Source organism: Oncorhynchus mykiss, chromosome 3 (genome assembly GCF_057628025.1).
Source record: "Oncorhynchus mykiss isolate SJ-2025 chromosome 3, ASM5762802v1, whole genome shotgun sequence".
NCBI classification, from domain to species: Eukaryota; Metazoa; Chordata; class Actinopteri; order Salmoniformes; family Salmonidae; genus Oncorhynchus; species Oncorhynchus mykiss.
Window position 1 is genome coordinate 88,374,992 of NC_143024.1, and position 26,980 is coordinate 88,401,971.

The 26,980-nt window shown below is 41.4% G+C and overlaps 1 protein-coding gene across 12 annotated transcripts in view; it reads right to left on the reverse strand.

Annotated features, from left to right (window-relative positions):
• LOC110520604 (tensin-1) overlaps nt 1-26,980 on the reverse strand; it is a 325,072-nt gene that overhangs the window by 39,337 nt on the left and 258,755 nt on the right. Inside the window, exon 1 of one of the 12 annotated variants that reach the window (XM_090230431.1) lies at nt 24,359-24,691. The exons of 9 other annotated variants lie outside the window; for them this stretch is intronic. The gene's annotated coding sequence lies outside the window, so the exon portion shown is untranslated. Of the gene's footprint in view, nt 1-5,023; nt 5,342-24,358; nt 24,692-26,980 lie in introns of those variants that run through there. 2 more of the 12 variants (XM_090230432.1, XM_090230430.1) reach the window with 2 other exon arrangements.

The following is a 26,980-nucleotide window of genomic DNA, read 5'->3' on the forward strand; positions in this document are numbered from 1 at the left end:
CCCTTAGTTCCAGTGAACGGAAATCTTAAAGCTACAGCATACAGTGACATTCTAGACAATTTTGTGCTTCCAACTTTGTTGCAAAAGTTTGGGGGAAGGTCTTTCCAATTTCAGCATGAGAATGCAGCATGCACAAAGCAAGGTCTATACAGAATTGGTTTGTCGAGATCGGTGTGGAAGAACTTGACTGGCCTGCACAGAGCCCTGACCTCAATCCCACCGAACGCCTCTGGGATGAATTGGAGCATCGACTGCGAGCCAGGCCTAATCGCCCCAACATCAGTGCCAGACCTCACTAATGCTCTTGTGGCTGAATGGAAGCAAGTCCCCACAGCAATGTTCCAACATCTAGTGGAATACCTTCCCAGAAGAGTGGAGGTTGTTATAGCAGCAAAGGGAAGGACCAACTCCATATTAATGCCCATGATTTTGGAATGAGATGTTTGACGACCAGGTGTCCACATACTTTTGTGTATTTTCTAAAATGAGCTCAGAGCAAAGTCATTTGTTATTGGTACATCATCCTGGCACAGAACTACACTTAAACATTCACCCACAAACGCACGCGCCATGGTGGACAAACTGCCTCGCTAAGGAAGCCCTGAAGGCATTTCCTGTCCTCTTGGAATAGAAGAACAACATTTACTACACATAGACCAAAAGCAGACAGAAAAAGACAGACAATTATAAATCACAACTACACCAATTATTACAATTATAAATTACACCTTTCATTATTGTGAAAATGGACAAACGCACAAGAATGCACACGTACATACACACGTACGCAGGCGCACACACACACACACACACACACACACACACACAGTATTCCCACATCATCCTTGTGGTCGGGTCATGTCAAGGGGAATGATGACCCCCTAAAAGCACCAGTGCCAAGCTGCTCTTCCTGTAACGACCACTTAGCAGCTGGCCTTTAAATTGCCGCTCACGCTCACGTTGGAAACCGCAATAACCACAGTGCCATACACATTTATATATTTAGCCACTCCTGGAGGAGGATAACGGATGTTGAATGAGGAATGCTTCTTATTACAATATAACCTTAAAAAGCAGCACATTTCGGCATTACAGTCTCCACCAGAGGGCATGAAGGGAGCATTGACAAAAATATACTGTCTGTAACATATACTGTATATCTAAAATATACTATATATATGAAAGAAACTGTATATCAAAGATACTGTATATAAAATACACTGTATATATATATGAAAGATACTGTATATCAAAGATACTGTATATCAGATACTGTATATAAAATAGCCATCTGATTAAGCGTGTTTGTGTGTGTGTGTGTGTGCGTGCGTGCGTGCTGACCCTGAATCAGTGGTTAAGGGCAACTTATAGCTACTCCTGTGACATGATCTTTGACCCTGTGACCTTTGGAGCCATTTCCTGCCAGCTGCCAAAGGTCACCTAATGAGGTCCACGATGCCCTTGTTTGACATTTGAATCTATCTGTGGGTTGACCCAGCCCTCTCTGCAGGGTTACCCAGCCCTCTCTGCAGGGTCACCAAGCCCTCTCTGCAGTGTACCCAGCCCTCTCTTCAGGGTCACCAAGCCCTCTCTGCAGTGTACCCAGCCCTCTCTGCAGGGTCACCAAGCCCTCTCTGCAGTGTACCCAGCCCTCTCTGCAGTGTACCCAGCCCTCTCTGCAGGGTCACCAAGCCCTCTCTGCAGGGTCACCAAGCCCTCTCTGCAGGGTCACCCAGCCCTCTCTTCAGGGTCACCAAGCCCTCTCTGCAGGGTCACCAAGCCCTCTCTGCAGTGTACCCAGCCCTCTCTGCAAAGTTATCCAGCCCTCTCTGCAGGGTCACCAAGCCCTCTCTGCAGGGTCACCAAGTCCTCTCTGTAGTGTACCCAGCCCTCTCTGCAGGGTCACCAAGCCCTCTCCGCAGTGTACCCAGCCCTCTCTGCAAGATGACCCAGCCCTCTCTGCAAGATGACCCAGCCCTCTCTGCAGCGTTACCTGATCAGACCAAAGGTGAGGATACAACAGTTTAACTGACAGAAGATTGAATCCAAACATTGCACTGTTGATATTATATGCGTTTTACAGTTACTGTACTTTTCACAGCATTTATCAATAACGAAATCTAAAAATAGTCTGGCTACATTCAGTAACATAATAAGAATACTCCTTGACATTTCAGACTAATTACAAGATAAGAACAAATTATTACAAGGCTTTGACTGAGAGGTCTAACTGGTGTCTCCAAGTGGCAACACGCCTCTCCAAACTGTACACAGTTTCCTAAGAAATGTCAATGAACTTTTATAACTCAAGGATAAAGCTTTCTACTGTAAAGTGCTTTTTTGAGCTCTCCTAGCTTTGCCATTGAGGACCTGAAGCAAGCACACTTGTAGTTTTTTTGTTTGGAACACAGCCCTGCGTCCCCACCCTCACACAATTACTGTTGTTGTTTACGCAATCCAAAAACATTCAATTATAAGTCAAAATCTGGGTCAGGTGGTTATCATTTGAAAGTATATTCTATTGCCAACATGACTAGCTAAGTTATATAATAGGATATTACAGAGTTAGGTTTTCAGAGGGCACTTCGGACAAACATATTGTGACTTTGGTGTGCATAGAATGAAGTGCATTCAAGTGCGTGTTGCAAGGCAAATCTTCTTCACAATAGGACAAATGTGAGCTCATTCTGTTCTGGACAACGTGGAGAAAAACTCATGTCATTCTTGTAACTGTGGATCAAACATAGCGATAATAAGCGTTGATACCGTTTTCAAATCTGGAAATGTGAGGTGAACATTGACTCATGGGTGTGTGGTTTGCTTGTATGAGATCAAAGTAATATTTATTTGAATCCTTAACGTCTCATCTTTCACAACACATCGACTCCTTTTGATTTACAGCATTTACCTCAGACAACAAAACATTTGCAAAAGTTGCCCAATTTGTGCGTGCAGTGCCCAAATTCAGATTAGCTGCCAGTCAAAATCCATTCAGAGCTGTGAAGTGCAGAGCCAGAGCTTTGACATTGTGTAAAGCCTGTTGCTGTATAGCCACTGCGTTCCAATTTAGGCGCTTGTCAGTGACAAACTCTGCCTTTTTCAATCTGTATACGAGATGACAGGGTCTGTGAGTGGAAAGGGCTACGTTAGCAGCCCACAGACCAGGACTTCCTTTAACCTTTTACTGCAGAGGGCTAAATCAGGTTCACACAGTGTTTGATGGTAGTCTTAAACAAATCTACTTTGAAACAACCTCACACACATGGTTATGGGGATAGAAAAAGAAGACACGCACCATGTCCGATATAGAGTTGAAATGTATTCAATTTTGAGTTTGCATAGCATTATTACACTTTATATACATCACAGAAGATCGAAATATAACAAAACTGTTTAGCACAAAAACACCGGATTTTCGGCAGTATTTAAATGTGTATTTATTTATTAATTATGAAAATATAAAAATATGAATAACATTCCACTCATGAGGCCACTAGGTCATTTGACTGCAGGAAAGGTCTACAGTCCAGGATTTCCTTTAAATATCAACATTGCTTGGGAAAAGTGAGCCTTTCCGTCATTGTCTACTCTGGCCTCCGTCGCCCCGGACAACCCCACCCAGCTTCCTTTACTTCTACCCTACAAAGACACTTCTCTACCCTACAAAGACACTTCAGAGACTACACATCTTCTACCCTACAAAGATACTTCAGAGACTACACATCTTCTACCCTACAAAGACACTTCAGAGACTACACATCTTCTACCCTACAAAGACACTACAGAGACTACACATATTCTACCCTACAAAGATACTTCAGAGACTACACATCTTCTACCCTACAAAGACACTACAGAGACTACACATCTACCCTACAAAGATACTTCAGAGACTACACATCTTCTACCCTACAAAGACACTTCAGAGACTACACATCTTCTACCCTACAAAGACACTACAGAGACTACACATCTTCTACCCTACAAAGACACTACAGAGATGACACATCTACCCTACAAAGATACTACAGAGACTACACATCTTCTACCCTACAAAGACACATCTTCTACCCTACAAAGATACTTCAGAGACTACACATCTTCTACCCTACAAAGACACTTCAGAGACTACACATCTTCTACCCTACAAAGACACTACAGAGACTACACATCTTCTACCCTACAAAGACACTACAGAGATGACACATCTTCTACCCTACAAAGACACTACAGAGACTACACATCTTCTACCCTACAAAGACACTTCAGAGACTACACATCTTCTACCCTACAAAGACACTACAGAGACTACACATCTTCTACCCTACAAAGACACTACAGAGACTACACATCTTCTACCCTACAAAGACACTACAGAGACTACACATCTTCTACCCTACAAAGACACTACAGAGATGACACATCTTCTACCCTACAAAGACACTTCAGAGACTACACATCTTCTACCCTACAAAGACACTACAGAGACTACACATCTCTACCCTACAAAGACACTACAGAGACTACACATCTTCTACCCTACAAAGACACTACAGAGACTACACATCTTCTACCCTACAAAGACACTACAGAGACTACACATATTCTACCCTACAAAGACACTACAGAGACTACACATCTTCTACCCTACAAAGACACTACAGAGACTACACATCTTCTACCCTACAAAGACACTACAGAGACTACACATCTTCTACCCTACAAAGACACTACAGAGACTACACATCTCTACCCTACAAAGACACTTCAGAGATCCAAATGTGACACAACCGGCAACAGATCCATATGTAATCCATAACAGGCATCGGATAGTAAATCAACGGTTGCAGCTCAATAAAGCATCACTGAATAACCCGTATTAATAGCGAAGACACACATGGCAAAGCACTTGAGAACAACATTACTTTTACGTTTTGGATCTTACTTTCAGTGGGTTTGGAGCTTACACAGTAGAAGGTATTCAAAAAGCACAAAACAGATAGCGTGAAAGGAGCTCCCCTACCTGTGTGAAAACAGCAGTTGGTATGGTCCAGAGGAATCTGAGAAAAGCCCAGGTGCTACCCCAAAGCGGAACCCCCGGAGTGCAGCATTGCGGAGCTGAATAGGGGGGGGGGGAGTTCACTTGGCTCAGGAGGCTAATTGTATTGTGAGAGCTGCTGCTGCTGTTGTTGTGGACTAGTGGTGAATAGCTGCCTGTCTGAGCTACTCTGAGTAAGCTCCTGCTCTTAAGTCCTGTGAACTCTCACAACAGTCTCTGTGTGTCGGTGTATGTGTGGGGAGACGGGCAGCCGCACACACCACGGTATGCGTTTGACTGAGTGACATCACCCTTCGCTCTCCCTCAGTTTCCTTCTCTCTAGCACACAAATGCATGTTCGCACAGACACAAGGAACAACCAAATCATACTCAACACACACACTACACAGCCTCCACCTCTCACCCACCCATGAAAATTAGCCACTTTTACTGTTGTATCTAGGTTCAATGTCTGACATTTTACTAGCTATCAGAGTTAACACTAGGGAATAGACACAAGCTGTTACTGTGAAAAGAAAAACCACACCCTGAATTGGGGAAAGACGAAGAAGGAAAAAGAGAGAGAGAGAGAGAGAGGTGATCAGTCCCTGGATGGGAGATCAGATGCTGCTGGAAGTGGTGTTGGAGGGCCAGTAGGAGGCACTCCATCCTCTGATCTAAAAAAAAGATCCTAATTCCCCAGGGTAGTGATTGGGGACATTGCCTTGTGTAGGGTGCTGTCTTTCAGATGGGATGTGAAACAGGTGCCCTGAATCTCTGTGGTCACTAAAGATCCCATGGCACTTATCATAACTAACTAAATTCCCAATATGGCCCTCAAAGCATCATGGTCACCTAATCATCCCCAGCTTACAATTGGCTCATTCATCCCCCCTCTTCTCTCACCTGTAACTTTTTGCCAGGTTGTTTGGTGTAAATGAGAATGTGTTTTCAGTCAACTTACTCCAAAATCTAAAGGTTTTATATTAACTAAAAATGTTGTTTGGGATAGGGTTAAAACAATATATCTCAAAAAAACGTTATCACTAGATTCCAACTAGCAATCTTTGGAATCAGAGGCATATTCTACTTGAAGGTAACGGCGCTCACTGTTTCCCCTAGTGGCCAGTTTCCACATCCTTTCCCGACGTCTTGAGACATGGATGGACGTTGAATACTGACTTGTTTCAAGGGTGACCTGGCTGGAAAGTGAGAGGTGCTCAATAGTATCTGATCTGGAACAGGGTACCAATGAGATTGCACGCGCACGCACACACACACACACACACACACACACACACACACACACACACACACACACACACACACACACACACCGACTTTGTATCTGCACAATGTAGTCCTGTTCATGTACACAATATACAGTGTACTGACATTTCCTTACTAAGATTTTAACTACAGATTTCTTCTGTTAGAGCTCCACTGAAGACTCCATCTTACCTAGCGATCTCCTACATTTACATCGCTTAGGAAACACTGGCTTTACTGTGAAACAACTGAACAGAGAACAGAACCACAGAGAACAAACATACTGCTTCTCTCTTCCAATGTGACAAGACAAACATTGACGCAACTGTTGTAAAAAGCTGCAACGGCATTAGATGTTCTATCTCTGTTTGGAATCTGACCTCTGGCCTGTTCTAAAAAGAAGACACTTCAGATATACATTCAGGAGGGAGAACGACAGCCTGAACAGTCTTCAGCACTTACTTTATAGCTTACAATAGACTGCTATCATCATTATTAACTCTGAGTGGACTGAGCAGCATAGAGTTGTACAAAGATGATGATGATGATGATGATGATAATGTTGATGTCTTGATGATGATGATGATAATGTTGATGTCATGATGATGATGATATGATGATAATGTTGATGTCTTGATGATGATGACGATGATGATATGATGATACTGTTGGTGTCTTGATGATGATGATGATGACGATGATAATGTTGTTGATGATGATGTTGATGTATTTATGATGATAATGTTGCTGATGATGATCATGTTGATGTCTTAATTATGATGATGATAATGTTGAGGGTTTGATGATGATGATAATGCTGATGTCTTGATTGTAATGATTATGTTGATGTATTGATGCTGCTGATGATAATGTATTGATGACGATGATGATAGCTTAATGATGATGAGGATAATGTTGATGTCTTCACGATGTCTTAATTATGATAATGATCATGTTGATATATTGATGATGATGATGATGGTGATGTCTTAATGATGATCAGGGTTAATCAGAGTGTATACATGTGTATCAGGGTGTATCAAGGTGTATCAGAGTTTATCAATGTGTATCAGGGTCTATCAATGATTATCAATGTGTATCAGAGTTTATCAAGGTGTATCAGGGTATGTCAGGGTTTATCAAGGTGTATCAGGGTATGTCAGGGTTTATCAAGGTGTATCAGGGTGTTTCATTGGTATATCAGGGTTTATCATTGTGTAAAAGGGTGTTTCTGGGTGTATCAGGGTATATCAGGGTTTATCAAGGTGTATCAGGGTGTTTCAGGGTTTATCAAGGTATATCAGGGTGTATCAGGGTGTATCAAGTATTGTCAAGGTGTATCAGGGTGTATCAAAGATTATCAAGGTGTATCAGGGTTTATCAAGGTATATCAGGGTGTTTCAGGGATTGTCAAATTGTATCAGGGTTTATCAAGGTGTATCAATAATAATTACGTTGTTTAAGGGTCTATGAAGGTGTATCATGGTCAATCAGGGTAAATCGGAGTTTATCAAGATGTGTAAGGGTGTATCAGGGTGCATCATGGATTATCAGGGTGTATCAGGGTTTATCAATGTGTATCAGGGTGCATCAATGTGTATCAATGTGTATCAGGGTGTATCAGGGTGTATCAGGGTGCATCATGGATTATCAGGGTGTATCAGGGTTTATCAATGTGTATCAGGGTGCATCAATGTGGATCAGGGTGTATCAGGGTTTATCAGGATGTATCAATGTGTATCAGGGTGTATCAGGGTGTATCAATGTGTATCAGGGTCTATCAATGATTATCAAGGTGTATCAGGGTGTATCAGGGTTTATCAGGGTGTATCAGGGTGTATCAATGTGTATCAGGGTCTATCAATGATTATCAAGGTGTATCAGGGTGTATCAGGGTGTATCAGGGTTTATCAAGGTGTATTCAATGTAGTATATCAAGCTGTGTCAATGTTTGTCTTGTCACATTGGAAGAGAGAAGCAGTATGTTTGTTCTCTGTGGTTCTGTTCTCTGTTCAGTTGTTTCACAGTAAAGCCAGTGTTTCCTAAGCGATGTAAATGTAGGAGATCGCTAGGTAAGATGGAGTCTTCAGTGGAGCTCAAACAGAAGAAATCTGTAGTTAAAATCTTTGTAAGGAAATGTCAGTACACTGTATATTGTGTACATGAACAGGACTACATTGTGCAGATACAAAGTCGGTGTGTGTGTGTGTGTGTGTGTGTGTGTGTGTGTGTGTGTGTGTGTGTGTGTGTGTGTGTGTGTGTGTGTGTGTGTGTGTGTGTGTGTGTGTGTGTGTGTGTGTGGGGGGTGTGTGTGTGTGTGTGTGTGTGTGTGTGTGTGTGTGTGTGTGTGTGCATGCGTATGCATACTTGCATGTGCGCAAGGGAGCAAGCGTGTGTGAAGAGTACTAATATTTCTGTCTATTGGGGCTCTTAATTTGAGCATGTGTGTGTGTGTGTGTGCGAACGCGTGTGTGTGTTTTCTTGGCTCCAGGAGAAAATTGCTTTGCTGTATGATCTCACACACATTTGTCAGGGGACCTGTCTGCATCCCTGAAACCTTTTTCTGCCTAATTACCCAGCCCTGCCCAGCCCTGTCTGCCTCAAACTATGTGGGTGTGTGTGTGTGTGTGTGTGTGTGTGTGTGTGTGTGTGTGTGTGTGTGTGTGTGTGTGTGTGTGTGTGTGTGTGTGTGTGTGTGTGTGTGTGAGAGATCGTGCTACTATATTATTACTATTATATTTTTATAGTATTACTATTAAAGTATAACTACTAATACTATTATAGTATTACTATTATATTATAAAATATCTAATTATTATTATGATTATATTATTACTATTAAATTATCACTATTACATTATTAATATAATATTATTACTATTATTACGATTAAATTATTACATTTATATTATGACAACTATATTATTAATATTATTACTATTATATTATTACATTATTATTACATTATTACTAGTATAGTATTACTATGATATTATATTATTATTATTACTATTATTACTATTAAATTATCACTATTGCATTATTGTATTACTATTATATTATGACTAGCATATAATTACTATTAAATTAAGACTTCAATTATGACTATTAAATTATAATTATTAAAATTTATTATTAACATTATATTACAACTATATCGTAACTATTATAACTATTATATTATTACTATAACTATTATATTATTACTATTATATTAAAACTTTTATATTATTACTATTTATTATTAACATTATAGTACAACTATTATATTACTACTATTATATCATTACAACTATATCATAACTATTATATTATTACTATTATATTATAAAATTATTACTATAATATTTTTACTATTACATTAATACTGTTAAATTATTATTTAATATTATAATATTACCATTATATTATTACCATTATGTTATTACTAGTATGCTATAAATATTATAGAATTATATAATTACTATTAAAGTATTACTATTACATTATTATTATATTATTACTATTACATTATTAGATGACTATTACATTATTAGATTATTACTATTACATTATTATTATATTATAACTATTATAACTATTATATTATTACTATTATATTATTACTATTATATTATTACTATTACATTATTATTATTATATTATTACTATTATAGTATTACTATTACATTATTATTATATTATTACTATTATAGTATTACTATTACATTATTATTATATTATAACTATTATAGTAATACTATTGAATTATTACTATTATAACATTATATTTTTATATTAACACTAATATATTATTACTATTACTATTATATTATTACTATTATATTATTACTGTTACATAACTATAATTACATAACTACATTATTATATTATAACTACATTATTATTATTACATTATACCTATTACATTATACCTATATTATACGTACAACTATTACATTATACCTATTACATTATACCTATATTATACCTACAACTATTACATTATACCTATATTATACCTACAACTATTACATTATACCTATTACATTATACCTATATTATACCTACAACTATTACATTATACCTATTACATTATACCTATATTATACCTACAACTATTACATTATACCTATTACATTATACCTATATTATACCTACAACTATTACATTATACCTATTATATTATACCTACAACTATTACATTATACCTATTACATTATACCTATATTATACCTACAACTATTACATTATACCTATTACATTATACCTACAACTATTACATTATACCTATTACATTATACCTATATTATACCTACAACTATTACATTATACCTATTATATAATAACTATTATATTATTAATTTTATATTATGACATAATCACTGTAATATTATTACTATTAGATTAGACCTATTATATTATAACTACTATATTATTACTATCATATTATATCTAATATATTATAACTATGATAGTATACATATTTTATTATATCTATTATGTTATAACTATTATCTTATAACTAATACATTGTTACTATTACATTACGATATAATCATTGTGATATTATTACTATTACTTAATATCTATTGTATTATAACTATTATAGTATTACTATTATTATATTATACCTATTATATTATAAGTATTATATTAAAACAATTATATTATTACTAGTATATTAATACTATTATATTATTATATTTTACCCATTATTTTATACCTATTATATTAAAACTATTATATTATTACTATTATAACTATTATATTATTAGTATTACATAATTACTGTTAATAATACAACATTGGAAATGGGAATTGAAACCAAGTGACCCTCTCAATGGAGTGTTTTGTCAGATGTTTAGAGATAATGTCTGCCAGATGCTCCCCAGTATTACCTTTGATCCCAGTTCGTGTGGGTGTGTGTGTGTGAACGTACATTCCAACTTCCAAACACACCAGAACATTTGTGGGGGGGGTTCACGGTCCACAAGTGCTACATTGAAAAAAAATGTTGTGATGATGACTGCTTTCTCTGAGAACCTAACCTTGGGCACTAATGGAGCCAAACAATTCCAGGCCCTCTGGAGAGTAGGCTACTTAGATCTCTACATGCACATGGAGCTGTTTTTAGACACAGTTAGCTAAACTATTGACTGGGTCTTCAGTGGCCATTACATCAATTCTCTGTGAAACGCTGATGTGCCTGTAAAGGCGCAAGGACAGATACAACTCCACAATAAGGAAAATATTTGGCTTTGGAAGAACAGTAGTTGAAATCCAGTCAGTAAGTCCCTGGAGCATCATGCTGTTGCCTTAGTCTAAAGCCATCCTGTATCTTCCACAAACACGTACTGTACTGTCAGCACAGGATTCCACTCTGGAGATCAGTAAATATACATCAATGGCACCTTCTAGATCAATGAGACAGCACTACTTAAATAATGTGTTTGGAAAGACAAGATCATTTCAATTGAGTTTTGTTGCAGAATGGTCAGATACCTTCAGTCATCTGCACAGGAGAACACACATATAGACATGCACTCAGTCACACACACACACCCCTCCACACACACACACACACACACACACACACACACACACACACACACACACACACACACACACACACACACACACACACACACACACACACACACACACAATAATGCGTCACAGCCGCAGTGTCTCCCTCTATGTAGAGCAATCAAGTTCTGCTCAGCTCACAGCCCTAAATGGGAAAAGTCTGAGGTCATATGAGGCGATGCTTAATCGGCTCGCCATGGCTGGAGAGGACCCAAGGAGTCCAGGGGGCAGCTCATTTCCACATCTCCTTCCTGCAAGCAGACTGAGGATAAACACTACTCATAAGGCATCAGACCAATTTAGTGCAGTTCAAATCAACTTCATCCTCTGTGGATGCTTTCAATTAATTTGGTTCTTCGACTACATCCGATTCTTCCTCCTCAAATCGTTTGTTACTAGCTCCCTGAACCAATCATCATCTTAAAGCCAAAAAGTCGGCTAAACCTATGAGATGACACTGAAAAGTCAAAATATGCTTGTACTGTAGGTTGACAGTGAACAAAGTGTGTATACGTGGGTGATATATCCTCTTATTAAAGGCCTTATTTCCATACACATAGCTTATTCCCTTACAATTAACTTTGAATTTTGTAATCCTTTGTAATGCCGATGGACTCTCAGAGCTTTGCGGTACATTCACACACATACAGTCCAGATAACCCAGTCACAGACATTCTAGGTAACCCAGCCACAGACAGTCTAGAGAACCATGGCACAGACAGTCTAGAGAACCCAGCCACAGACAGTCTAGTGAACTCAGCCACAGAAAGTCTACAGAACCCAGCCACAGACAGTCTAGAGAACCCAGCCACAGACAGTCTAGTGAACTCAGCCACAGACAGTCTAGGGAACACAGCCACAGACAGTCTAGTGAACTCAGCCACAGACAGTCTAGTGAACTCAGCCACAGACAGTCTAGTGAACTCAGCCACAGACAGTCTAGGGAACACAGCCACAGACAGTCTAGAGAACCCAGCCACAGACAGTCTAGTTAACCCAGCCAGAGACATTCTAGGTAATCCAGCCAGAGACAGTCTAGGTAACCCAGCCAGAGACAGTCTAGGTAACCCAGACAGACACAGTCTAGGTAACCCAGCCAGAGACAGTCTAGAGAACCCAGACAGAGACAGTCTAGGTAACCCAGCCAGAGACAGTCTAGGTAACCCAGCCAGAGACAGTATAGGTAACCCAGCCACAGACAGTCTAGAGAACCCAGCCACAGACATTCTAGGTAATCCAGCCAGAGACAGTCTAGGTAACCCAGCCAGAGACAGTCTAGGTAACCCAGACAGACACAGTCTAGGTAACCCAGCCAGAGACAGTCTAGAGAACCCAGACAGAGACAGTCTAGGTAACCCAGCCAGAGACAGTCTAGGTAACCCAGCCAGAGACAGTATAGGTAACCCAGCCACAGACAGTCTAGAGAACCCAGCCACAGACAGTCTAGGTAACCCAGCCAGAGGTAGTCTAGGTAACCCAGCCAGAGACAGTCTAGAGAATCCAGCCACAGAACGTCTAGGTAACCCAGCCAGAGACAGTCTAGGTAACCCAGCCAGAGACAGTCTAGGTAACTCAACCACAGACAGTCTAGAGAACCCAGCCACAGACAGTCTAGAGAACCCAGTCAGAGACAGTCTACTGAACCCAGCCACAGACAGTCTAGAGAACCCAGCCACAGACAGTCTAGTGAACTCAGCCACAGACAGTCTAGGGAACACAGCCACAGACAGTCTAGTGAACTCAGCCACAGACATTCTAGTGAACTCAGCCACAGACAGTCTAGTGAATTCAGCCACAGACAGTCTAGGGAACACAGCCACAGACAGTCTAGAGAACCCAGCCACAGACAGTCTAGCAAACCCAGCCAGAGACAGTCTAGAGAACCGAGCCACAGACAGTCTAGGGAACACAGCCACAGACAGTCTAGAGAACCCAGCCACAGACAGTCTAGAGAACCCAGCCAGAGACAGTCTAGAGAACTCAGCCAGACACAGTCTAGGGAACACAGCCACAGACAGTCTAGAGAACCCAGCCACAGACAGTCTAGTTAACCCAGCCAGAGACATTCTAGGTAATCCAGCCAGAGACAGTCTAGGTAACCCAGCCAGAGACAGTCTAGGTAACCCAGCCAGACACAGTCTAGGTAACCCAGCCAGAGACAGTCTAGAGAACCCAGACAGAGACAGTCTAGGTAACCCAGCCAGAGACAGTCTAGGTAACCCAGCCAGAGACAGTATATGTAACCCAGCCACAGACAGTCTAGAGAACCCAGCCACAGACAGTCTAGGTAACCCAGCCAGAGATAGTCTAGGTAACCCAGACAGCGACAGTCTAGAGAATCCAGCCACAGAAAGTCTAGGTAACCCAGCCAGAGACAGTCTAGGTAACCCAGCCAGAGACAGTCTAGGTAACTCAACCACAGACAGTCTAGAGAACCCAGCCACAGACAGTCTAGAGAACCAGCCAGAGACAGTTTAGAGAACCCAGCCACAGACAGTCTAGCGAACCCAGCCAGAGACAGTCTAGAGAACCGAGCCACAGATAGTCTAGTTAACCCAGCCAGAGACATTCTAGGTAATCCAGCCAGAGACAGTCTAGTGTAACCCAGCCAGAGACAGTCTAGGTAACCCAGCCAGACACAGTCTAGGTAACCCAGCCAGAGACAGTCTAGAGAACCCAGACAGAGACAGTCTAGAGAACCCTGCCAGAGACAAAGGGAAAGCCAGGCGCAAGTTGCCCAGTAACGCGAGCCTAACAAGCAACACTGAATCATGCATGAGCGCACCAGCTGTTCTGGATGACTGTGTGATGACGCTCTTGGTAACCGATGTGAGCAAGTCCTTAAACTTCACTAGGGTAGGGGCAGCAGTCAGAATTTTGGAAGAAAAGCGTGCCCAAATTAAACTGCCTGCTACTTAGGCCCAGAAGCTAGGATATGGATATAGGTAGTAGATCTGGATAGAAAACACTCTAAAGTTTCCAAAACTGTTAACATAATGTCTGTGAGTATAACAGAACTGATAGGGCAGGCGAAAACCTGAGGAAAATCCACCAGGAAGTACTATTGTTTTGAAAGGCTGTTTTTCCATTGAAAGCCTATCCACCATACAAAGACTTAGGACCCAGTTTACAATCTCTATGGCTTCCTCTACATGTGGCCAGTCTGTAGGTATTGTTTCAGGCTTTTACTCTGAAAAATTAGAGAGATGCAGCACTTTCAATGAGAGGCCAGTAAAAATTTCCAGCCATGAGTCCTGCGCGTGATCTTGAGTGCGCATTTCTTGTTTCTCCTTTTCTATTGACAAAGCTTTTGTCCGGTTGAAATATTATTGATTATTTATGACAAAAACAACCTTAGGATTGATTTTAAACATCATTTGACATGTTTCTACTAACTTTTAAGGTACTTTTTTGACTTTTTGTCTTGATGTTGAGATTGTGCCTTTGGATTTCTGAACTAAACGCACCAACATAACAGAGGTATTTGGACATAAAGAGGGACATTATCGAACAAAACAAACATTTATTGTCTAACATGGAGACCTGGGAGTGCCACCAGATGAAGATCATCAAAGTTAAGTGATTTATTTTAACGCTATTTCTGAATTTTGTGACACCTTTCCTTGGTTGGAAAATGGCTGTATGGTTTTTGTGGCTAGGCGCTGACCTAACATAATCGTGTCGTGTGCTTTCGCCGTAAAGCCTTTTTGAAATCTGACACAGCGATTGCATTAAGGAGAAGTGTATCTTTAAATGTATGTTAGACACTTGTATCTTTAATCAATGTTTATGATGAGTATTTCTGTAATTTGATGTGGCTTTCTGCATTTTCACCAGATGTTTGTTTGAGACAATGATTACTGTACATAACGTGCCAATTTCAACTGCGATTTTTGGACATGAAGATTAACTTTATCGAACAAAACACACATTTATTGTGTAACATGAAGTGCTGTGAGTGCCATCTGATGCAGATCATCAAAGGTTAGTGATTCATTTAATCGCTATTTCTGACTTTTGTGAGCCCTCTCCTTGGCTGGAAAATGGCTGTATGGTTTTCTGTGACTAGGCGCTGACCTAACATAATCGCATGGTGTGCTTTCTCCGTAAAGCCTTTTTGAAATCGGACACTATAAAATGGTGTATAATACTTGTATTTTTCAGGAATTTTAATTATGGGATTTCTGTTGTTTTGAATTTGGCGCATTGCAATTCCACTGGCTGTTGTCGAGGTGAGACGCTAGTGTCACTTGTACCAGAGAGGTTAAACAGGTCAACAATCACAAAGCCGCAGGGCCAGACGGATTACCAGGACTTGCACTCAAAGCATGCACAGACCAACAGGTAAGTGTCTTCACTGACATTTTCAAACTTTCCCTGACTGAGTCTGTAATTCCTACATGTTTCAAGCAGACCACCACAGTCCCTGTTCCCAAGGAAGCGAAGGCAACCTGCCTAAATGATTACCGCCCAGTAGCACTCACGTTGGTAGCTATGAAGTGCTTTGAAAGGCTGGTCATGTCTCACATCAACAGCATCCTCCCGGATACCCTAGACCCACTCCAATTCGCATACCGCCCAAACAGATCCACAGATGATTCAGTATCTATTGCACTCCACACTGCCCTTTCGCACCTGGACAAAAGGAACACCTATGTGAGAATGCTGTTCATTGACGACAGCTCAGCGTTCAACACCATAGTGCCCACGAAACTCATCACAAAGCTAAGGACCCTGGCACTAAACACCTCCCTCTGCAACTGGATCCTGGACTTCCTGACAGGCCGCCCCCAGGTGGAAGGGTAGGCAACAACACATCTGCCACGCTGATCCTCAACACTGGAGCCCCTCAGGGGTGTGTACTTAGTCCCCTCCTTTTCTCCCTGTTCAGCCACAACTGCGTGGCCAAACATGACACCAACACCATCATTAAGTTTTCTGACGACACAACAGTGGTAGGCCTGAACACCGACAACAATGATGAGACAGCCTATTGGGAGGAGGTCAGAGAACTGGCAGTATGGTGCCAGGACAACAATCTCTCCCTCAATGTGAGAAAGAAAAAGGAACTGATCTATGGTGGTCTGCTTGGTATTACAGACTCAATCAGGGACATGTTGAAAATGTCAGTGAAGACACCTGTCAGTTGGTCAGTACATGCCCGGAGCACACGTCCTGGTAATCCGTCTGGCTGTGTGAGGGTAGTGTGTACGGCCCAGTACATTACTGGGGCCAAGCTTCCTGCCATCTAGGACCTAGATGCAAAGCCCATAAAGCCCATAACATTGTCAGGGACTCCAGTCATCCAAGTCATAGACTGTTTTTCTCCGGCAAGCCGTACCTGAGTGGCAAGTCTAGGACCAAAAGGCTCCTTAACAGATTCAGTCCCCAAGTCATAAGACTGCTGAACAATTAATCAAATGGCCACCGGACTATTACATTGCCCCCCCCCCCCCCCCCCCATTTGTTTGTACACTGCTGCTACTCGCTGTTTATTATCTATGCATAGTCACTTTACCCCTACCTACATGTACATATGACCTCAATTACCTCAACTAACCTGTTTATTATCTATGCAGAGTCACTTTACCCCTACCTACATGTACATATGACCTCAATTACCTCAACTAACCTGTTTATTATCTATGCAGAGTCACTTTACCCCTACCTACATGTACATATGACCTCAATTACCTCAACTAACCTGTTTATTATCTATGCCTAGTCACTTTACCCCTACCTACATGTACATATGACCTCAATTACCTCAACTAACCTGTTTATTATCTGTGCATAGTCACTTTACCCCTACCTACATGTACATATGACCTCAATTACCTCAACTAACCTGTTTATTATCTATGCCTAGTCACTTTACCCCTACCTACATGTACAAATTATGTACAAACTTGTACCCCTGCACACTGACTCGGTACCGGTACCCCCTGTATATAGCCTCGTTATTGTTATGTTACTGTGTTACTTTTTATAATTTTTTACTTTAGTTTATTTGGTAAATATTTTCTTAACGCTTCTTGAACTGCACTGTTGGTTAAGGGCTTGTAATTAAGCATTTCATGGTAAGGTCTACCCTTGTTGTATTCGGCGCATGTGACAAATACAGTTTGATTTGATTTGTCTGGAGAACCCCGACTATCAGATTATCCACTCCAGTTTGCGACTTTCTTGCGGAAAATCCCAAAGTCCCATTGCCTCCATGGTTGCTGCCTGTTCCATTTGGCTGACTGTAGTGTCTCACTACTTCAGGCACATCATTGGACGACAATTAAGTAATTCAAAGGATCCGATGTGGTGGAGCTGACAGACAGAGGGAGACACGGCCTTGCCAGACTTTTGGATGTGTGCAGTGTGTGTGTGTGTTTTTGTACAGTATGTGTGTTTGTGTTGCCAGACTGTTGGCAGTGTGCGGTATGGGTGGTGAATCAGGACTTTTTAATGTCCTGAAATTAAACTAATTCCTCAGGCCCACTAATGTGCAGCAGCCTAGTTGGCCTTGTTCAGTTAAAGGGGCAAGAAGCAGATTGCATATCTCCATACTTACAATGTATTTCTCTACTAAGTGTTGAAAAAGTTAGATGTTTTACCTATGTCATCATCTGTCACTGTGTGCAACCTGGTCAAATGAAGGCTTAATTACTGAATCGGTCTTGCTGATGAAGGGTATCAGTGACAGAATACAGGAAATAAATGGTATGAGGAGTGTGTAGGGTTGCATCCCCCAAGGAGCCCAGTGTGTGTGTGTGTGTGTGTGTATGTGTGTGCACCCGTGTGTGTGCGTGTGTTTGCGTATGTGTAACTAAATCTCTTCCCAAACCTTTTCCCCAGTAAATGTCAGCCTTATGTCCATCCACCCAGCTCAGGTCAGAGGGTTGTCTATTCAACAGGCTAGGTGACCGTGCAGGGGGACGGTGTGAAGAGAGGAGACCTGGGTAGAGCAAATTAGAAACTAGGCCGTGGTGGTTAATAATGACAGGGTGAGATGCTGCTCCTGTCCTCATCTCTTCCTCCTGTTCTCTTTTCCACTCCTCTACCCACAGCCATTTCCCAAGGTAGTTAAGCCCAATGTAACAACAAAAAAACACTGTATACCGTGTCAGCCAAACAGCTGAAAGAGAGATAGAGAGAGAGAGACTGTCTGGACACCAGCTGGAGTCAAGCTGACAATGGCTTGAGTCAAGCTGTGTGAGAACCAGTCATTCATGCCTATTAGCGCCCATGGCTAACATCAACATGCTAACTGCTGCAGGCTAACAGCTACATGCTAACAACTACAGGCTAACAACAACATGCTAACAGCTACATGCTAAATGCCCTAACTGCTAACTTTGTTCCTTTAAGACTAGGCAGTATACTGTATCTGGTAGCCACTCCTGAGGCAGACAGGCTTGTCCCCCAGAATATTAGAATATTAGACGTAGCCATAAGCCACAAGTAGGCCCCGACCCTCTGTTTGGGAACCATCCACAACACTATATTACCAATCAGGCTCCCTGCACCTCAAAGTAGACAGACCTCACACTTTATGTTTTTATGCCTGTCACCTTCTCCTAAAGGGCATTATTCCTGATCGGTTACACAATGCCCAACCGCTTAACTTTGGAGTCAAAGCAATGTAATCCCCAAAGCCCTAAACAGAATGACTGCGACTGGGACTAGTTTGGGTCGGTTTCCACCACAAAGGCTAGAGAAGGCTAGTTAGACGGTTCACCTCTCTGTGTCCTGTGAGATTGAAAAACACTGCGTCCCCACAACACACAATGTCAACAAACATTAAACACATTCAGATGGAGGATACAATGTGTTGCATGATTCAATGGATGCTGGTCAGACACTGTGTGATCAGGAAAAGGCTGGGTTGGTGTATATTGTACATTAACCCGAATACTAAAACAAACATTTTCCCACAGACTCAGACAGACTCATGCACGCAAGCACGCATGCACGCACACAGCTGTTAAAGTGTGTAATGAGTCATCTGGAAGAGTGTTCCATTTAGACAGCATACATCCTGCATGTCCACAGCCCTACATCAACCTCCAGTGTCTACAGTCTACATCAACCTCCAGTGTCTACAGTCTACATCAACCTCCAGTGTCTACAGTCTACATCAACCTCCAGTGTCTACAGTCTACATCAACATCCAGTGTCTACAGTCTACATCAACATCCAGTGTCTACAGTCTACATCAACATCCAGTGTCTACAGTCTACATCAACCTCCAGTATCTACAGTCTACATCAACCTCCAGTGTCTACAGTCTAAATCAGGGGTGTCAAAGTCAAATGGACGGAGGGCCAAATAAAAAAATCAGCTACAAGACGAGGGCCGGACTGTTCGAATGTTCATTGAAAAATTTTTAAATGACGCATATAGTCTAGTGAACCTAATTGAACCTACTGAAAACCTAACAAATATATTACAATATGATCAGATAAATAAAGCAATATTTTCTTATGGCTCTGTCAGTAATCTTTAATTTTCAACAGACACAAAAGACAAATTTCCTTTATATAAATATCCCCATAACATGAACATTAAATGAAAGAAACCGGTATTCAAGGCACCATCAGTAGACTATATTTTCTATTTTAGCAAAAGTGGGCTAAATTTACTTCAAAGAAAAAACAATAATAGCAATTTTCTATCATCCACTCAACTGAAATATTTTTAAAATATAATTGGATTGAAATACAAAAAAATAAAGTGCAAAAATCTATTAATCAAAAACAACACTTTGTTTAAGGAGAAGTAACATGCAGTGAAAACAAATATTAAATTTTAACTTTTAAACTTGAACTGAGTAAAAACTCTAAATATGTGATTGCACAGTAATGTTCACTTGTTTGAGGTTGAGGGTGATACTTGGTGGTGTCCCATCTTTTCCACAAGTTCATCAATGTTCGGGGTAAGGCTCTGAGCTGAAGAAATCCTCAGAATTGAGTGGAGGTGTTCAGCAGTAAGTCGACTTCTGTGTGATGTTTTGTTCAGGTTCATCAAAGAAAACAGTTGTTCACACAGGTATGTGCTGCCAAACATAGACAACGTTTGAGCAGCCTGGATGCGCAGCTGGGGCATTGTGCCGGGGAGGAAACGGGCGAACTCCGCAGCACCCACTGCCGCATATTTTGCCCTCAGTGCATCATTGCATTGGAGGTCAATCAACTCCATTTGGAGGTTTGGTGGTGAGCTTTCCACGTCAACAGCAAATGGGTTACCGAGCAGTTCCAACCTGCTTTTTTGTGCTTCAAAGTCAGCAAATCGGCGTCGAAAGTCAGCGGCAAGCATACCTATTTTATCAGCCAACTGTGTGCTCGGGAACGCACTGGTAGAGAGCTTCTCTTTCATGGTCTGGCAGCTGGGAAAGTGGCTCAAATTTTCTTTCCGCATCTGCGTCTCCCACAGAGTCAGTTTGGTTTTAAATGCCTTCACTGTACTGTACATATCAGAGATGACACGATCCCGACCCTGCAGCTGCAAGTTTATTGCATTCAGATGACTCGTAATGTCACACAGAAAAGCCATTTCACACAGAAACATTTCGTCTCGGAGTTGTGTTGTGTCTTTCCCTTTGCTGTCCAAGAACAGACAAATCTCCTCACGAAGCTCGAAACATCTTTGAAGCACCTTTCCCTGGCTTAGCCATCGCACCTCTGTGTGATAAGGCAAATCACCATGCTCCGTTTCTAACTCCGTCAGAAATGCCTTGAACTGGCGGTGATTCAAACCTTTGGCTCTGATAAAGTTAACTGTGCGCGTGATGATGCTCATTACATGCTCCATTTTCAAGGCTTTACCGCACAACGCTTCCTGGTGTATGATACAATGATAAGCTGTCAGCTCACCTGTCGCGTTTTCCTCTTGCATCTTTTCCCGTATCTTCGCCACCAGTCCGCTCCTGTGTCCACACATCGCAGGTGCTCCGCCGGTTGTCAAACCCACAAGTTTTTCCCAAGGCAGCTCCATCTCATTTACACATCTTGACACCTCTTCATACAAATCATGCCCCGTAGTTGTGCCATGCATAGGACGTAAAGCCAAAAACTCCTCTGTCACGCTTAGGTTGGAGTCCACTCCGCGGATGAAAATTGACAACTGGGCAATGTCAGAAATGTCGGTGCTCTCATCCACAGCCAAGGAATATGCAATAAAATCTTTTCCCTTTTTCACAAGCTGCTCTTTTAGATTGATGGACAACTGGTCTACTCTCTCGGCAATGGTGTTTCTGCTCAGACTCACATTTAAAAAGAGTTGCCTTTTTTCTGGGCAAACTTCGTCACAAACTTTAATCATGCAGTTTTTGATGAAATCCCCCTCCGTAAATGGCCGGGCTGATTTAGCGATCTCTTCTGCCAAAATAAAACTGGCCTTGACAGCAGCCTGGCCTTGTGATTTGGCTTTTTTGAACAGAGCCTGTCGAGATTTGAGGCCTCGTTTTAATTCCTCTGCCTTTTGTAGCCTTTGTTCCATGTCCATATTCTTGTTTTTGTCCGCGTGTTTCGTTTCATAATGTCGTCTCAGATTATACTCTTTCAGTACCGCCACACTTTCTCCACACAGAAGACACACAGGTTTTCCAGCTACCTTCGTGAACATATACTCCGACTCCCACCTTGTTTGAAACCCCCGGTTCTCAGTATCCACCTTCCGTTTTGCCATTTTTGATGGGTATCTGAAAGTTAATTTTACTGTGATGCTGACGACTGCTGTGCCAATAAATATTGAAATGAAGCAGCCTACTGCTCGGTGCGTCACCTTTGCATTGTGGGAAATGTAGTATTGGTGCGTGTAAAAGATCTGCGGGCTGCCGGCTTGCTGCGGGCCGGTTCTAATAATAAATCAAGATCATCCCAGGGGCCGTAAAAAACCTTCTTGCGGGCCGGATGTGGCCCGCGGGCCTTGACTCTAAATCAACATCCAGTGTCTACATTCTACATCAACCTCCAGTGTCTACAGTCTACATCAACCTCCAGTGTCTACTGTCTACATCAACCTCCAGTGTCTACAGTCTAAATCAACATCCAGTGTCTACAGTCTACATCAACATCCAGTGTCTACAGTCTACATCAAGATCCAGTGTCTACAGTCTACATCAACATCCAGTGTCTACTGTCTACATCAACCTCCAGTGTCTACTGTCTACATCAACCTCCAGTGTCTACAGTCTAAATCAACCTCCAGTGTCTACAGTCTACATCAACCTCCAGTGTCTACTGTCTACATCAACCTCCAGTGTCTACTGTCTACATCAACCTCCAGTGTCTACAGTCTAAATCAACATCCAGTGTCTACAGTCTACATCAACATCCAGTGTCTACAGTCTACATCAAGATCCAGTGTCTACAGTCTACATCAACCTCCAGTGTCTACTGTCTACATCAACCTCCAGTGTCTACAGTCTAAATCAACATCCAGTGTCTACAGTCTACATCAACATCCAGTGTCTACAGTCTACATCAACCTCCAGTATCTACAGTCTACATCAACATCCAGTGTCTACAGTCTACATCAACCTCCAGTGTCTACAGTCTACACCAACCTTCAGTGTCTACAGTCTACATCAACCTCCAGTGTCTACTGTCTACATCAACATCCAGTGTCTACAGTCTACATCAACATCCAGTGTCTACAGTCTACATCAACATCCAGTGTCTACAGTCTAAATCAACATCCAGTGTCTACAGTCTACATCAACATCCAGTGTCTACAGTCTACATCAACATCCAGTGTCTACAGTCTACATCAACCTCCAGTGTCTACTGTCTACATCAACATCCAGTGTCTACAGTCTACATCAACATCCAGTGTCTACAGTCTACATCAACATCCAGTGTCTACAGTCTAAATCAATCTCCAGAGGACGGTGATGTAATAGTAATACCTCTACTGTAAGACATAAAATAAATATTGTAACACTATTCAAACACACACACACACACACACACACACACACACACACACACACACACACACACACACACACACACACACACACGTTCAAATGCTCTTTCAATGAAGTTGAAATTGATAAGATTTCATTTGACAAGTTGCATTTTGATTTAAGATGTTGCACTTTGTACAGCTGGATAATAAAGCCTCACGAAAACATGTCTTCATATAAACAGTAGCGTTTAAAATGTTCCAAATCTTAGAATTCCACATTCAACGTTAGATAATTATGTGAACATTCAATGGAATCATATTTGTCTGAAAACAACCTTTAGCAAAACAAGAATTTGTTATAGATGTGAGACAAAAAGTGAAATTGAATAGAATCTGTCAGTCCCACAGCCTTGTAGAGACACACAGTACTGTACACAGCCTCCTGAACATACACCTCACTAGTACAGAAAATCATCAAAGTAGTCAGTGATTAAAAAGTCTGATGTCAATAAGTATTTGAAAAGTGCGTGTCAAAGAATAAGTACACGTCTCATCATTTGCAGAATGTAGTGCACTACTCACTTGTTGTTGTTGTTTGTACAGTTTGTCTCTACTGTCAACTGTTCAGCCTTCTGATCCAGTAGAAGAAGACCAGTGTCGACAAATCAGGATGTCAACAGAAGAGAGAGTAACACAACTAACCAACTCCCAGCAGCTCACTGCCTGTTTATCTGCCTGTACTGAGTAAGATCACACACACACTCTGTCACTCCTCTTATGTGGCACACACCACAAAGGGCTGCACAGGAGTGTGAGACTGTGTGTGTGTTTTTGGCGACAGAGGAGATTGCGTTCGAATTAGACACACACGCAGAGAAATCTAACTCGCACCCCCAACTATTCTAGAAATGTGGTGGGTTGTGCAACAGCCACAATATGCTAGTTGGATTGACAGTTGGATAGTAAACAAGACTCAGGACTGTTTGAAGACCCCTGCTGGGTTCCTAAAAGGACACCTCTTGGCTCCATTTATTTTACCTTTATTTAACTAGGCAGTCAAAAACAAATTCTTATTTTCAACGAGGGCCTAGGAACAGTGGGGCAGAACGACAGATTTTTTACCTTGTCAACTCGGGGATTTGATCTTGCAACCTTTCGGTTACTAGTCTAACGGTCTAACCACTAGGCTACCTGCGACCCCACATTGACACCCCCCTATCCACATCGATGGAACAGTAGTGGAGAGGGTAGCAAGTTTTAAGTTCCTCGGCATACACATCACAGACAAACTGAATTGGTCCACTCACACAGACAGCATCGTGAAGAAGGCGCAGCAGCGCCTCTTCAACCTCAGGAGGCTGAAGAAATTTGGCTTGTCACCAAAAGCACTCACAAACTTCTACAGATGCACAATCGAGAGCATCCTGGCGGGCTGTATCACCGCCTGGTATGGCAACTGCACCGCCCTCAACCGTAAGGCTCTCCAGAGGGTAGTGAGGTCTGCACAACGCATCACCGGGGGCAAACTACCTGCCCTCCAGGACACCTACACCACCCGATGTCACAGGAAGGCCATAAAGATCATCAAGGACATCAACCACCCGAGCCACTGCCTGTTCACCCCGCTATCATCCAGAAGGCGAGGTCAGTACAGGTGCATCAAAGCTGGGACCGAGAGACTGAAAAACAGCTTCTATCTCAAGGCCATCAGACTGTTAAACAGCCACCACTAACACTGAGTGGCTGCTGCCAACACACTGACACTGACTCAACTCCAGCCACTTTAATAATGGGAATTGATGGGAAATGATGTAAATATATCACTAGCCACTTTAAACAATGCTACCTTATATAAATGTTACTTACCCTACATTATTCATCTCATATGCATACGTATATACTGTACTCTATATCATCGACGGTATCCTTATGTAATACATGTATCACTAGCCACTTTATACTATACTATGCCACTTTGTTTACATACTCATCTCATTTGTACATACTGTACCCGATACCATCTACTGTATCTTGCCTATGCTGCTCTGTACCATCACTCATTCATATATCCTTATGTACATATTCTTTATCCCCTTACACTGTGTACAAGACAGTAGTTTTGGAATTGTTAGTTAGATTACTTGTTATTACTGCATTGTCGGAACTAGAAGCACAAGCATTTCGCTACACTCGCATTAACATCTGCTAACCATGTGTATGTGACAAATAAAATTTGATTTGATTTGATTTGATTTGATTTGACTGGACGGGTCGATTTAGATTAACCTATTGATAAGGGGAATAGATATTCGTTTGACGTTGGGACTCAAATTAGTCATGTGATCTCTTGGTTATGTTGTCTAGTCGGTGCCTCACCTTAACTCCTAGCTACAGGCTAGTCAGTGAAGTCTATGAGACACTTAGCTTAGCTAGTAGTGGGACTGTTTTGAGTTGAGTTTCACAGGGTAACATTGATCACAAGTGCTCGAAGAGTAATGGAATTGCTTCATTTTACCCCATGGAGGTTTGTATTTCAGAGTATTTTAGAAGAGGTGATTGGACTCAAGTCGTCAAAAAGATAAGGTGTTTGGGTGTGACCTTCTAGCCTGTTGGCTAAAGAACAGGGTCACATTTAGATAGAAATGCCACAAATAGAGTGGTAGATAGAAATGCTACAAATAGAGTGGTAGATAGAAATGCCACAAATAGAGCGGTAGCTAGAAACGCTACAAATAGAACGGTAGCTAGAAATGCCACAAATAGAGTGGTAGATAGAAATGCCACAAATAGAGTGGTAGATAGAAATGCCACAAATAGAGTGGTAGCTAGAAACGCTACAAATAGAGCGGTAGCTAGAAATGCCACAAATAGAGTGGTAGCTAGAAACGCTACAAATAGAGCGGTAGCTAGAAATGCCACAAATAGAGTGGTAGCTAGAAACGCTACAAATAGAGCGGTAGCTAGAAATGCCACAAATAGAGTGGTAGCTAGAAACGCTACAAATAGAGTGGTAGATAGAAATGCCACAAATAGAGTGGTAGATAGAAATGCCACAAATAGAGTGGTAGATAGAAATGCCACAAATAGAGTGGTAGATAGAAATACCACAAATAGAGTGGTAGATAGAAAGGCCACAAATAGAGTGGTAGATAGAAAGGCCACAAATAGAGTGGTGGATAGATATGCTTCAAATAGAGTAGAAGA